This window comes from Lutra lutra, chromosome 3, assembly GCF_902655055.1.
Source record: "Lutra lutra chromosome 3, mLutLut1.2, whole genome shotgun sequence".
Classification (NCBI taxonomy): Eukaryota; Metazoa; Chordata; class Mammalia; order Carnivora; family Mustelidae; genus Lutra; species Lutra lutra.
This window is the reverse complement of record NC_062280.1, coordinates 61,428,752-61,442,500: the sequence shown is the minus strand read 5'-3', so window position 1 is coordinate 61,442,500 and position 13,749 is coordinate 61,428,752. Positions and strand designations below refer to the sequence as shown.

The 13,749-nt window shown below is 36.1% G+C and overlaps 1 pseudogene; it reads left to right on the top strand.

Annotated features, from left to right (window-relative positions):
• Positions 1-12,730: 12,730 nt before the first annotated feature.
• On the top strand, positions 12,731-12,846 carry LOC125096611 (uncharacterized; annotated as a pseudogene).
• The last annotated feature ends 903 nt before the right edge of the window (positions 12,847-13,749 follow it).

Below are 13,749 nucleotides of genomic sequence, written 5' to 3'. Positions count from 1 at the left end.
ACCCAGTGTAATACCTTAAAAACACTTTATTGCTAAAAATGCTAATTATCATCCCAGTTTTCAGTAAGTCATAATCATTGATCACAGATCACCATAAAAATCTAATGATAATAAAAAGTTTGAGATGTTACAAGAATTACCAAAATCTGATACAGAAACACAAAGTGAGCAAATGTTAATGGAGAAATGGTGCTGACAGTCTTTCTTGATACAGGGTTGCCACAAATCTTCAATTTGTAAAAAATGCAAATCTGCAAAGCACAATAAAGTGATGTATGACTATAACTATATTCTTTATATTCAAGAAGGTAGAAGAGAGAATCATCAAGATATTAATAATATAAAGAGACCCAAATCAAATGTCTAGAGATAAAAAATGCCATCCTTGAGAAATATATCACTGGTAGAAGTAAATTAGACAATGAAAAAGAAAATATTCATGAAATTGAAGACATCATAAAAGAAAATATTCCATTTGAAAACAGAGATAAAAATTGGGGGAAAAATAAATAGAGCATCAGTGAGCTATGGGACTTCAAGTAGCTAATGTAACTATAATTGGAGTCATCAATAGGAAGAACAGAAAAAAAAATTTTAAAAATAAAGGCCAGGGGAGTGGGATACATGGATGAACTCTTTGTAATTATTATTATATTATGTAGTTTAAATAAATTGAAAAAGTAAAAAATAAATAAAGAAAAAATCCGAGAGGGCATAAGCCAGGTATTCCAGTGGCTCAGAAAAATAGCACATGCCTTTTAGTATAAAGCTTGGAAATCAGTTCAGAAGATGGGACAAGATGATGTATAGATAATAGCATATAATTACAAAACAACAAAACTATAACAGACTGATGACGAGCTTCTGGATAACAGTTTCTGAATCCCCAGGAAAGACCAAATAGGTGAGTGGCCAGTGTGATGCAGACTCACCACTCAAAGAAGAATTCACAATGGTGGTACAGCTTTAACCCCAGAGGAAATAATGGAAGGTTTGAAAATCTCCTGGGACCAGCTGGCCCTACAGGATTTCCATAGACATTTCATTAATGTGCATTCCCCACATGACTCTGTCTCCCGATGAACTGATAATGCTCCAGACTCTTATTACCTGAAACACTCTAATAATAATAATGGTATACATACTAATTATAGTAACATATGAATGTAATTCAAATATTCATATGATCCATTATTCTTTTAAAACAGCAATCCCCAGCAGGGTTGTAAAAAACTGTTTTTATATTTTTGCACAGTTAAAGCTTTCTGAATACATTTTACAGAAATTTGCAAGATGGGCAAATTTGGGGAGATAATTTATGACTAATTTAGATAGTGAGAGAATTCCAGAGAAATTGAGGTGTTGGGATGCTAGAACTTGGGACTATGGAGAGATAGTATAAAGATACTGTAACTCTAGAGACAATGGTCTTATCTTTCCCCTGGAGAGAGTTATATACATTCCAAAGGGTTAGAGTGAAATCATCCATCCCAAGCAGCAAAGCACCCAGGTTTGTTTGTTTCTGGGTTTTTCACCTACATTATAGACCAGTATATGGAGAATAATATGTGGGTCTCATTGCTTCACCCCAGGATTAAGAAATTAAGAAACTGTGAAACCACATGCTTATTTATTGTGTGTAAATAACAATTTTCTATTGCCCTGAAAACCTTGTATGTACATTCAGGGTAATAAAGAAAATAAGAAAAAGGGCCAAAAAGTTTCCAATTTTGTTGAAAATTATAGACCTATAGATTCAAAATGCTCAACAAAACCCAAGAACAAGAAACACGAATAAAACTACACTGAAACATATCTCAATTAAATGGCTTGAAACACATATTAAAGAGAAAAGTCTTAATTAAAAGCTGCCACAGAGAAAAGCCACCTAAGATACAGAGGAACAAAGATTAGAAAGACAGCAGATTTCTCAGTGAAAAACATGCAATCCAGAAGACAGTGGATAATTATCTTTGAAGTACTGAAAAAAAAAAAAAAGACATGTCCAAGTAGAACTCTATACTCAATGAAAATATCTTTCAAAAATAGAGATTTAGACATTCAAAAGCTGAAAGAAATTCATCAACAAAAAACCTGAGTTACAAAGAAAATTGAAGTTCTTTAGGCATAAGGGAAATGATATCAGCTGGAAATCTTGACCACTTGGATGTTGTCAACCAGAACAAGCAGGTTGTAGAAGCTTCCTATACGGCTCACCTGACCTCTCCTTTAACTGCAATTCAAGACTGCTGTACTATCCCACCTTCCATGATGGAGTAAGACTTTACAAATACTTTTGTGTTGTTGAAACCAGTAATTGAATTGCTTTCCATTCATACTCAAATGCCTGTTGCTTATCTGTTGCAAAGTGTGTAATATTTCTATCTTAAATTGTCTTTACATAGACAATTTTTGAAGAAGAGAGACTCCACATTCTATGTCCCAGAAATTCCTAGACCCTCCCTGCTCACCTTTTTGTCATGTTGGAATTCAGGTTCGGAAGTATCAAATATTAAATAATAGCTGAGTGTAAAGTTGAATTAAGGAGACTGCATGGTGCGGATAGCATCCCTATGCTGAGGATTGGGAGGGGAGCAGCCTGACTCTTAATTTTTTTTTTTTTTTTTTTTTTTTTTGCTTACAACCTTTATTGAAGTTATACAAAAAGAATCCCCCCAAAGTGAAAAAATACATTATATACAAAAACTTTCCCTCAGGAGGAAGGCTCTGCGCCCTCTCTTTAACATGCAGTGCTTTCAACTGTAGCTCTGGCCTCCACTGTCCCCTCCACTGCTGCCTGGCTTTCAGCCTGATTCTCAGCCTCCTCCTCCATGTTTTCTGAAACTTCATTTCCACTGGAGACAGCATCCCCACTGCCTCCATTCACCTCCAGCTCTTGTTTGGCTTTCTTTGCATCATCTTTTCGGGATAAAGGGATAAAGGAATGAAGAGCACCAAAATGGTTAATACGTGTGTAAGTATGAAAGATGTTGTTTTATAATTTTAAAATCTTTTAAAAGATAACTTTCTGTTAAAAGCAAAACCAATTACAATGTATTTTTGCTTTTATAACATATTTAGGAATAAAATCTATGACAATGACTAAAAGACAGAAAGTAAAGCATAGTATTACCTAAAGGTAAATTGTGAGAAGTTAAAGCATTATGTATTCTAAAACAACCATTTTAAAAAAGAACAAAAATGTTGTAGCTAATAAATTAACAAGGGAGCTATATTGGAACAATTTTTTTTTTAAAAACCTGAATCCAAAAGAAGGGAGAAAATAAGGAAAAAGATTCATTAAAGATTAGAAAGCTATCAGGACCACATGAACTAAGTTTCTAGGACAATTTAGAAGCCATTTTCCCATGTCTTATAATATTGTAATCTTTGATCAAACTATGAATCTTCAGTCTATGGTGAAGTCAATGGTCAATAATCTACATTATCAGAACTATATCTCAAATGTGAAGGACCTTGAATTACTGTATAATGAAGCACCTCTTCCCAAGCTGAAATACATTCTATGGGAAACTGTTCAAATATCTGTCTGTATGTAACAAGCTGACTAAGAGTTAGATTCACCAGGGTACAATCTACTAAAAGAAAGTAGACATTTTCTTGGCGAGCAAAAGAATGAGTCCAAGAAAACATTTTTGAGCTACCGATTTGAGTTAGTCACTGCATTTCTCTCGGAGGGTACCGTGGAACTCACTTCAACCTGAGCCTGCCCATGGATTCATTATCATCTGTACATGATATTTGATTGCAAAGTCAGCATTCGAGTTAATAAGGTGAGTTTTCCATAGGCCTGGGATGATAGATAGAGGTTAGGTTTTGAAATAATTCAGAAAAAGGGGTCAGAATACAAATCATCAGATATAGTCACAATGTCCAGGGGGAAGGAAACTAAGGAGACAGTATTGGTTAGTCTGTGGATTTCTTTCCCCCACGTCCTCAACAACCTCATTAACCCTCTCTGAATTTGCCTTTTCATGAGAAATCAGTGAAACAATATGACTGGCTAGGAACAGCTTGCTTATTTTACAGTGCTAACCAACTGGCCCACCTGTGTGGAATCCTAACTGCTGGATTTCTGCCAAGTACATCATACCCCCTAAGTAGCAGCTACAGCAAATTGCCCTGTCCTCCAGACACTCTTCTCAGTACCTGGCAGATTGTTGGTAAGAGAGAACTGGAACGAGACAATTTTGTTATTATGGGGGTTGAATCCATGATCCCTGCCATGATTAGCACTATTCCATAGCCCACTGAACAAACCCATGAAGCAATGGAGTGATAAGAAAAGGACTGGAGTTAGAACAAACTTTGAACAAACTGTTTAATTGTCCTCTGAGTGATGTTTTGTGTTTGTAATAGATGATCCTTGTTTGGGAGGGTTGAAATTTCAAGTCCAAGTAGGTAGCATTTGAGGTAGCAGGGAGAAATATTGGAGAATAGAAACAGGTCAATGATTTCATTTGCTAAAAGGAGAATCATTTTCTAAAAGGAGGATCACAATCATAATTGTCTGCACAGCAGTCACTCTCTTCTTCCTTCCTCCTAACTGAATCCTCATTTTGTTTGGGCACCGATGATCTCTTCTGGCCACATTCAGAGAACGCTGGACCCATCCCCAGCCAGAGAGCAAGACTGGTGTAGTTTAAGCCAATCATTATGGTCCATTCTCCTTGCCAGGTTATCTGTTTAGAAAGGAGTATATGACACAACTTTGGCCAGAAACTTCAGAGGAAATCTATTTGCAAGGTGGGGAGGAATACTCTTCATTCTTAAGACACGCGAAGCAATGTTCCTTTTATTCCACTATCATTGAGCATGAAGTCCACACATGCAGAGTGTGAGCCAAAAGACTCTTAAAGAAATGGATCTAGAATTGTCCTTTATCCTTCCTGAAGGCTGACCTTCCTATGGACTTCTTTTTATATAAGTCCTTACTTCTTGTGCTGCTTGGATAGGAGTTTTCTAATATCTGTAGCAGATATCAGGCTGATACCATTTTTCACCCCACTTACTTCACAAAGAAATAAATAAACTTTGGAGGTAAAGTGAATTAACCAAGGCCAAAAAACTAATTAACAGCAAAGCCAAGGCTAGACCAGCAATCATTGGTCACTCAACTCATTCACTCACTCAGCAACTGCTGGCTGAAACCCAAAGTTAGTATCGGAATATCAAATTTAGATGCACCCATATACCCATGATTAATCCATGAATAATAATCATTTTTACCTAAAGAAAGTAGAATCACCACTACTTTCTGAATTATCTGTTGTTGTTCTTTTTTTTTTAAAGATAGATTTATTTATTTATTTATTTGATAGAGATCACAAGTAGGCAGAGAGGCAGGCAGAGAGAGAGAGAGAGAGAGAGAGAGGAGGAAGCAGGCTCCCTGCTGAGCAGAGAGCCTGATGCAGGGCTTGATCCTAGGACCCTGAAATCATGACCTGAGCCGAAGGCAGAGGTTTTAACGCCCCTGTCGTTGTTCTTTTTGAGTATAGTTAATGCATGGTGTTGTTTTACCTAATTTTTAAAGATTTCTTACAAATTCAAACAATGTTAATAATATGCACCTACAGGGTGATATTCAAAAAATTCAATAATTGAGAGGACAGGATTAATCCAATCTGAATGGACACAGGTTATACTGCTGGGACAAGGTTTCAGAGGTCCTCTTTGCCAGGCCTTCTTCATTCATTTGTTAAAATCGGGAGATGTGATGAGTTCTCATGGAAGGGAATGGGGGCTAGGGAGCTTCACACAGAGAAGGTAGTTCGGTCTCTAAAATCAGTTTGTCTGGATCCTTACACACTGGCTCACTATCACTGCTGTGTTTCATCCAACACAGAGTCTGATAATCTTGTGTTCGTCTTACCCCCTCTTCCATTTAGACTATTAACTTTTTAAGAACAAGAATAATATCTAACATTTGTTAGATTTTGTGTGTGTGTTCCCAATATAATTTTGTACCTGGGGGTCCAATAATTAGTACATAATGCTTTCTCCAAATGCTAAAAAATGCAAGGAAAAAAATTTTCTAGACTCCTTCATTCATCCTACTAATTTTTATTAAGAGCTGCTAAGTCACAGCTGCAGAAGTGGGGGTTAGAGATAGGAAGCTCTATTTAAAAAGTACTCAGATCAAGGGGCGCCTGGATGGCTCAATGGGTTAAAACCTCTGCCTTCGGCTCAGGTCATGATCTCAGGGTCCTGGGATCGAGCCCCACATCGGGTTCTCTGCTCAGTGGGGAGCCTGTTTCTTCCTCTCTCTCTCTCTCTCTCTCTCTCTGCCTGCCTCTCTGCTCACTTGTGATCTCTCTCTGTCAAATAAATAAATAAAATCTTAAAAAAAAAAAAAAAGTACTCAGATCTTGTCTCCCTAAACTCCTGAAAATAAAGCTGGGGGGTGTATGAGAGTGTAGGCCTAGGAACCAAGGAAGGGCCTTTGAAAAGTACAAATTTTGAAGAAACTAGAGGGTCCATAAATATTTGTACTTCCTCTCTTTTCAAGGTCACTGTACTTCCCAGCAGAAAACTCTCCATTACGTGCTCTTCGCCCTGTTTCTTCTTGATAGTATTTGACACTGGTGACCACTACCGTGTATGATTTCTCCCTACTTGTCTCACAACTTCACTGATCCTTTTATTGGCTCCTCTTCTCGTCCTTACTACCTAAAGACATGTTTTCTAAGATTTTATGCCTTCTTTCTTTAGATGATCCACCTACCACTCCAATGCCAATGAGCAGATTTTACAGCTGGCTCCTAATTCTATCTCCCATCCTGAACCTCACCCTTTCCCTCAGTTCCAAATCTTCTCTACTATCTTCCTCTCTGACTAGTTTATACATCGATTCGTCAACTCCAAGCTAATCCTCTGCTTGATTAAACTACTCATGATTATGGCAAGACCACCCTCAATTTACCATGTTTTGTAGCCTCGAGTTATGTTGAATTCCCCTGTATTCCTTCACCAGCACAGTAAAGTAGAATACAGCTGAGGTTGGGAGTCAGGTACATCTGGGTTCAAACCTAGTCTTCACCACTTTCTAGCCAGGTGAACTCGGGTATGTTAATTAACCTGAGAGTCTCTATTCCACCAATTATAAAGCACAGGCAATATTTTCTAGCTGTGGGAACTAAATGAGCTCATGTATATAAAATACCTGATGCACAGCAGGTGTTCCTTTCCTCTTAAAGCCATTTATAAAATCAATTGCACTATCTAAATGATGCTGCTTCATCATTCAAATCTACACTAAACTGTTGTTTTAAATTTTTCTCAATTGAGGTATTTCATTTCTCTGAGCCTTAAAGAATTTTGTTTGTACTTATCTAGTAGCATTAGCCCTATTTTGGAATTTGGAGTACTTAGCTCACAAATTAGATTTCTGGATTTTCCAGATTTGTTCTGTCCAATGTAGTAGCTACTCAAATTTTAATTTGTGACTATTGAAACTTAAGGGTGAATTAAACATAATTAGAAACTAAATAATTCAGTCACTCCAGCCACATTTCAGGTGCTTCATAACTACATGTTGCTAGTGGCTACCATGGTTCTATACAGTTTTGTATGTTATAGGATATTTTTATCATCTAAATTTTAAACTCCTTTAATAGCAAAACTTTGTCTCTGCATTTTTTCATTTTTGTGTTCTCTATGGTCCCTTGTACTGGGTGGGCAATTGAAAATACATACTGTAAAGTATTTGTGAATTGATAGAATTTATAAAAATCAGTACCTGAATGATATCCAATGAGAGGTTTTTTAATATCCCTATTATTAGGTACTATTGATTATGAATCAATAATTGCTCTTTGCTTTGTGTTTACCTTCTGTTGTAGAGGATCATGGCATGGCCTTCTCAGTCTCTTGCGAAAACACCCCCTCAAAGGCAGATCCAACCTTAACAGTCTGGTTCTAGAATTTTTGAGACGGTGGGTGGAAAGAAAGGACATACAAAGGTATTCAAGAGTAAGTGGAAGATTTTTAAAGGGCAGCAGTTTAAAGGATACTGAAGTGTATGAGAGTAATAAATTAAGAAAGAAAAATGGGAATTTAAAAAGTATTGCAAGGACTTATGTGCCACCTTCCTTGTGTGGAAAAAATATAGGAAGAAGAAGCTTAAGATACTGGAATTATCCATTATTGCATGGACTTTGCTTTTTTAGCTACAATACTATCCTAGGCTGAATGTATGTGGATCATAGTTTTATAAGCATTATAATTCTGAAACATCACATTACAACTTTTTTCTTTGAATGCATGGATGTTCTGTTACATGACTTCTATTTCACATAGTATTAAATATTTATACTCATGCTGGTAATTTCATATTCATAAAATAAGTCTAACATTATATGGGATAAAACTCATGGCTTCTTCATTTTCATTGCATGATTGACCAGAGGCAAATCTAAGAACTAACCAAAAGTTATATAAACATCCAGACACGGTACTGGTTAACACTGGCATTCAGAATTTCCAGAAAAGGAATGGACTCCTCTCATAGCAGGCCGACACAGGTGCATTCTCTAAGAGGGGCATGAGGAATAGAACCCCTTGACTCCTTCTGACATTAATGGGCAATCCCACAGCCAGATCTCTGTGCCCTGCCTCGAGAATTTACCCAACTGTAAAATTGCATTCTACATAGTTTCATGTGGGAAGATGACGCATGTCACTCCTGGAAACTATCACATGTTCCCCATAAATTACAGTGCTAACAGCTTTTACCATGGGTAGTCAATGTTGGCTTTCATTTTTTTTTTATCTTCCCCTCAACCTTCTAAGAATGACTCAGAAATGTATTTTCACATCATGACAAAAATCTATAATATGAAAGTCAAGCAAACACTGAATTACTGTTTCTTTAAGATTTTTTTTTTTTGGTAGTAAGAGAATTGGCATATTATTTGACCTGATGCAAAATCAATCATTAGCAAGCACTTTGACAACTTCTAACTAAACAGATTACTGGGCTAGATACGTTAAATGCTCTACGTGGCAACACAAATGTTTTCCGTGATCAATTCCTCTTTATCTGGCCTTTTCATTTGGGTTTAGGAAGATGTTGATCAATGTTATGATTTTCATAGAATCAATTTTCAATTAATGAAATATGGATTCAATTAAAATACATGGTCAAAACAATGTGTTCAGACAGTTCATGCTGCTGTGCATGTCTTCTCTATTATAATGAAGTCCATTGAAAGCCCAGGTTGATTTTTACCTTTTTAAAAATATTGTTCTACAGTCATTGTAACAAGATGGCTATGCTCTTTACAACAGGCCGACACTGTCATTAACTGGTTGTATGACTTACTTAATTTTTCTAATGCTTATTTTAGCAAATACAAAATGAATATTGTATTAACTACTCCACAGACTTCCTGTAAGATAGATCAAGAGAATATATTTTAAAGAAGACTTTCAGGGCACGTGGGTGGCTCAGTGGGTTAAAGCCTCTGCCTTCAGCTCAGGTCATGATCCCAGGCCCCACATCGAGCCCCGCATCAGACCTCACATCGGGCTCTGCTCAGCAGGGAGCCCGCTTCCTCCTCTCTCTCTCTCTGTCTCTCTGTCTACTTGTGATCTCTGTCTGTCAAGTAAATAAATTTTTAAAACTAAAGAAAAAAAAAGAAGACTTTTAACATAAGAAATGGTATATGAGAAGTATAGTAGGCATTCATTACACTTTAAATCAGTGTATATTTAATATATATGGAGAAAATTTGTCAATCAAATTCATCTTCTTATTCCTTTTCCAATTACAACTACCTTTCTTCAATTTCACTTGAGTACTCCAAAATGTTTATAAGCTTTCTATTGTTTTGTTGATCCTTTTCTTTGTTCTTTTGGTTGTATATTCATTATTATTTTGACACACATAAGATGACATTTCAGAGGAAAACATTAAATATAAAAGCAACTCAGATTTGACATCCCATCAGCTTTTGGAAGAACTGTGAAATTCACTTAACTGCTATGATATCACCAAGTCCACAACAAATGGACTTAAAGTGAGGACTGGCAAGAAGCCAGAAAACTGTCGTGTCAGGAAATAGCGAAGACATCACTCTACAGAGCAACACCTGCGAGACAGTGAGTAGTTGGGATCTATCTTCAGTGGGCCACATTTCTTTTGGCTTCATGGGAAGAAGCATTTGTTTCTTACTGTCTCCTATATTTGTTGTAATTTCCTTCTACTTAAATGTAAATGATAAAATTTGTTTCCATCTCATATAGCATTTATTATTCTGAAATAGGGATGAGAAAGGTCAGGGTCTAGAGGTGGGTAATTATCTACAAACTATATTTCTGAAGGAAACATTGCATGATACCCCCAAGGACCAGTAGAGTGCTAGTCTTTACAATGTAAGTGTTGCTCAATCAGTGTGTATTGAACAATGAATGAGGCAGAACCACATGGTACATTCCGTCTTTCTTATTTCCCAGCACCCAATGCAATACTATGTACAAAAAAGGCATTCAATAAACACTTGAAAAATGAAATGTAGTGTCATCTGTTGGGTGGACCATATTCTTTGTGTTAATCCTCTTGACTTCTTAGGCTGGACCCTTAGGCCAATTCCACTGAATTAGGATTGAGACCTTTAGTCCAAGGATTGTTCTGAGGACCTGGGAAAGCCATGCTAATTTATGTGCATCAGTTTGCTTTCTTCCAACTGAAGCCCAAATCTGAGACACTTTGTTTCTTTGACAAACTTTCTATCCCTGACAAACCATCTAATAGAACCCATCAACTCACCTACTTCCTACTCAGAACACACATACAATTAAGGGTTCCACAAGGGTTTGGCCAAATTAATACAGTCTTGGTAATATGCTGAGTCAAACTCTGAACCTTGACATTCAACTTGAATTAAAACTTTCAACAATTTCTCCTCCTCAATCAGATTTACATTCAATGATGCACCATAAATTACTTCTCCTTAAAAGAAGTCGGATGTCTCCTTTCTCCCCACTGTATGACAGTCATTCATAACTTTGGTCATTCCTTTCCCATGGCCAGATAAAACCTCCTTTCTCCAAGTTTCCTTTCTAGAGCTTCAGGGCTCATTTCAGTATAAAGCCCCATGGCACCTTCTTTAAGAAAGTAGGTTTTTTGTAATTCATCCTTTCCAACTTCCTTCCCCTAGCCTATAAGGCTTATGAATATTCTGACTGGCATAAATACTATTGCACAAAGTTTAACAACCATAGATTGGAAGTTCCTTGAAGGTAGACAACATTTAAATATTTCCTTTGTTATTACATAGCTCCCAAAACACCTATCAGAGCATCAGGCACTCTGAGAGCTCAAGGTGCTAGTGAGTTTCAATAGAATTTAACAGAACAGAGTGGCAAGATTATTTAAGGACACGAGAGAAAAATTTTGTAGGTAGAGAGCTATATTGAAATTATGCATACAAACTAAAAAGGCAAAAATCAAGAGAAATTATACCCAATGGCTAAGACGATTGTATCTAAATATCATATATTTGACTATTTTTTGTTGCTGTTCGTTTAGTCCCACTAGAGCATAAGCTTCATGAGGGCAGAAATTGTAGTTTTTTGCCCTTTGTTTTAACCCCAGTACAGAGAACAGTGTCTGGTACATAGAAAGTGCTCAATATATACTTATCACATGTATGGAAGCTGTCTTTTGTTGTTATGTTTTCGTTTTATTTTTGTTTGTATTCCTTTTTGTTCCCTTTTCTCATTCAGTGGATAAATGGATTTAAGGAAGTAATTTAAAGATAAAAGGTAGTGCTTCCTTTTGGCTTACTTGATGATACATGTATTCCCTTCATCATCAGGCTGGAGTTATTTGGAACACATCTCACCCAAACTCTAAGCCTTTCTTCCTTGCAAGAACTCTCTAGATACAAAAGATTAGAAGAAAAACCTAGAATCAGCAAAGATGATAGGTTTTCTGTGAACAAATTTTGAGAAGGGAAAGTGAGAAAAAGTGATTAGTTTTTAATTTTGTGTGTGTCTTTCAATGCTTTCAAATATCCTTTTTACTAATTCAATTTTTTTACACAGCTCAATTCACTGTAGTTTAGTAAGATGAAGTTATGAATGCTGTGTGCTCCCTGCAATGCCATTCTTTAGTTATTATTGAGGACTAATGCCACTCTAACGAGAAGTGGGTAAAGGAATTAACAACTCTGTTAGCAGAAAATAAACCTATACACAAAGACTGAGGAGAAAATGGAGTAGTTTACATCTCTGAGCAGCAAAGCTGGTAAGTGATTAGTTTATTGACCAGGAGATGTAAAGCAATGTTTGGATTCCTAGGTTCCCACACTTACCATTATCTACTCTCTTTGGAAAACACTGCAGATGATATCTAGATACCTACACACCACATCAGTTACTTTACTTTAACCTTCCAGCTCCCATTAACAACAATAAAATCTAATGTAAAAAAAAAATAGAACATTAGGTCCTTTGCCAAATTTTTACTGAAGCAGTAAGCCACTGTAAATCAGACTCCTTGCAGAGTGGGGCAGGACAGAAATATCAGGTCAATTAGATATTCAGGCTGAACTTATCATTTCTAGGCATTTTAAAATTTCAACTATCAGTTGGATACTTATGTCTTTGTCCATATTTCTCTCAGATTATTTTTAATAATTATTAAATAATTATTTTTAAAAATCTGATCATGGGTACATGCATGTTATTTGAAAGAATTTGGAGAGTGTTCCCTTTGGCAGCACATAAAGTAAAAACTGAAATGACACAGAGAAGATTCAGCATCGCCCTTGCACAAGAATGACATGCAAATTTGTGAAAGAATTTGGAGAGAAAATATTTGACTCTTTTAAAGAGAGGCAGCTAAAAACGAGAAAGCAAAAATATCAATATACTTTGTAAGTATCAGAATATACGTGGTTACGTGGACTTTTATTTTTATTTTAAAGGACTTTCATTTTCTTGCTTATAACCTAGCATGAATATTTGATGAGTCATCAAATTCTTGCCCTAAAAATAGGTTTTGGTTTTGTAAGTATGCTTTACACGTACTTGCACTTATGATAATACATAGCTTTATTTTCTCAAAGGAACAGATTTTTTTAAATATAATAAAATTTTACCCAAAATATTGCTCACCTACCATGTGACAGGCTTTTGCACTTCCTATCATATTTTGAATTTAATAATTTCCCTTTTTCATTAGATACTTTACAATGCACTGCGTTTAACACCTGACAAGGTATAATGTAGGGTTACCACTATCTTAGACTCTCATACAAGGCAGGAACTTTATCTCATCCCATCTCCCATCCAATGCTTAAAACACTTTTATAATATCATTATGGGGTAAATCAGTGGAAACATATCCTTTGATGATAAACTCATATCCAAGGCAGCCTACTGTATAATTGAATAACTCTTGTCACTACGGAGTTCTTTCCTTTATGGCTGGAAAATAATTAAGTTGTCTTTTTTTGCCGTTGTTTCTTGTTTTGTTTTGGTTTGTGTTTCTTTTCTTTCCCTTTTCTCACTCAAGGAGAGAGTTCTATTATTCGTGTGACTTTGGGAAAAAGGATATGGTAGAGTAAAACTTAAATATGTTTATGGCTTTGTTTTTCAAAAGCCTAACACTTTAAAGGAATTCAAGGTCTTAAAGAACATGAAGGGAGAAAGATTTTTCCTCCCTACTAAAAGAACATTTCCTAGAATCTGAGGGAGAAGAGCAGAGAGAGACAACTCTAG